Genomic DNA, 2,341 nt, shown 5'->3' on the forward strand with positions numbered 1-2,341 from the left:
ACATTCAGCTACCATTAGATGCATACATTCCGCTGCCATTGGATCCATACATTCAACCACCATTGAATCCATACTTTCAACCATCATTGGATCCATACATTCAGCCACCATTACATCCATACATTCAACCAGCATTGGATCCATACATTCAACCACTACTGTATCCATTTATTCAGTAGATTTGATCCATACATTCAACCACAATTACATCCCAATATTCAACCACCATTTGATCAACCAATTCAACCACCATTGATCCATACATTCAACTACTATTTGATTTATCAGTTTCACCACGATTTGATGCGTCAATTCAACTGCAATTTGATTCATACATTCAACCACCATTTGAACTATACATTCAACCGCCATTTCATTCATACATTCAACAACGATATCATTCATCAATACCACCACCATTTGAGTCATACATTCAACCACCATTTCAACCATATATTTAACCGCCATTAGATCCATAAGTTCAACAACCATTGGATTCTTACCTACAACCACCATTGAATCCATATATCCAACCACCATTGGATCCATGTATTCAGACATCATTTGATGCATACATTCCACCACCATTGGATCCATACATTCAACCACCATTGAATCCATAAATTCAAACACCATTCGATCCATACATTCAACCGCTATTGGTGCATAAATTCAACCACCATTTAGTCCATAAATTCAAGCACTATTTATCCATCAATTCAATCACCATTACCGATTCAAACACACTTTTATCCACATATTCAAATACCATTTGATCTGTCAATTCAATCACCAATGAGTCCATAATTCCAACCATAATTATGAATCATATCATGTAAAAATCATCTGTCAGTCTGTCCCACCTTTTCTTTGTCTGTTCGTACGTCCATCCGTTTATCCAGCTGTCTGTCCATCGATCCGTCCGTCCTTCCGTCCGTTCCTTCCGCAATCTGCTCATGTAGGCCTCTATAAACGTTTATATAAACATCAAACATTTTCTTGATTGAAGTAACTGAATAAAATATAGTTTGCAACACTTGTGGGTAAGGTTTTGGTTGTTCGTGCGGTGGCTGAATGGTCTAGATCTTTTGCATGCCATGCAGGTTGTCCGGATTCGAGTTCCGGTCATTCTCGGAATTTTCATTAGGTGTAAAGTATTTTTAAGGATATATTTCAAAGTGGCATTCGGTTTTCGGAGTTTGTACTAATGATTTATATGATCAAACGAAATACATTTTTAGGTTAGGTCTCGTGAATCGCAAACTGTTTAATCAAAGCAATAAATTTCATATATATTATTATAATGTACCGAAGTACATATGATATTTCCATGCAGATACTCTGCGTCATCATACGATGAAAGAGTAATGGAACGGAGAAAAATTCTCTCCGGCGCCGGGAGCTTAATCTGAGACGATTCTAACCGGCGTCGGAGTTGTATCCGGTGTGGCTTAGTGGATAAAGCATCAGCACATAGAGCTGGAAACCCGGGTTCAAATCCCGGCGCCGGAGAGAATTTTTCTCCGTTCCGTTACTCTTTCATCGAATAAATTTCATGTTGTCAGACAAAGTACATTTAAATATTGGATCATATTAATGTACTAATTACCAACATAATATGCGAGAGGTTCAAGAGGAAAAATATTCTCTTTCACAAATTATTATTATTATTATTATTATTATTATTATTATTATTATTATTATTATTATTTAGAAAACACTCCCCAACATAAAGAGGAGATGTGGTAAATAAGTAAATAAGCAACACATCGTATGTATGATTTGAGGCTTTGTCGGCATTGGTTCGCTAATATGTTTTCGCGGGATATCAGCCGATATCGTTATTATTATTATTATTATTATTATTATTATTTTAGTACATGACATTGTGATATTACTTTCTTTAGTGATATCTGGTATTAGTTGGCAACACTGAAGAGATGGCCAATTTAGCCTTTTAGGAACTGCTCTTACGTGATCCTCACTATAGTTGCAACCTCAGATATGCGTTTGAAGAATGGCGCTCGTCAAGTTACGTTTGCAGCACAAAAAGCAGATAAGCACTTCTCACCATGTCGGAATACTGGTGTATCAAATTTCGTGCTTATTTGAACCTGTCATACAACATTTAACAACTTACGTTAGTTGAGTCACATTTATTTGTGAGGAATTACGTAGGCCTGTACGCTAGTTAAGTTCAGTTTTCGAATTGTTAGAAGTAAACCAATTATTTGTTACGTTTTTATTTATTTATTTATTTACATATTTACTTACTTATTTGGTTTTTTATTTGCTTGTTTTTTATTTATTTGTTTTCGTTTGTTTATTTGCTTATTTATTT

At 35.2% G+C, this 2,341-nt stretch overlaps 1 non-coding gene across 1 annotated transcript; it reads left to right on the top strand.

Annotated features, from left to right (window-relative positions):
* The first annotated feature begins 1,440 nt into the window (after positions 1–1,440).
* Positions 1,441–1,512, top strand: TRNAY-AUA (transfer RNA tyrosine (anticodon AUA)). Its single transcript has one exon. It is a non-coding gene; the product is annotated as a tRNA-Tyr (tRNA).
* The last annotated feature ends 829 nt before the right edge of the window (positions 1,513–2,341 follow it).

Source organism: Periplaneta americana, chromosome 5 (genome assembly GCF_040183065.1).
Source record: "Periplaneta americana isolate PAMFEO1 chromosome 5, P.americana_PAMFEO1_priV1, whole genome shotgun sequence".
Classification (NCBI taxonomy): Eukaryota; Metazoa; Arthropoda; class Insecta; order Blattodea; family Blattidae; genus Periplaneta; species Periplaneta americana.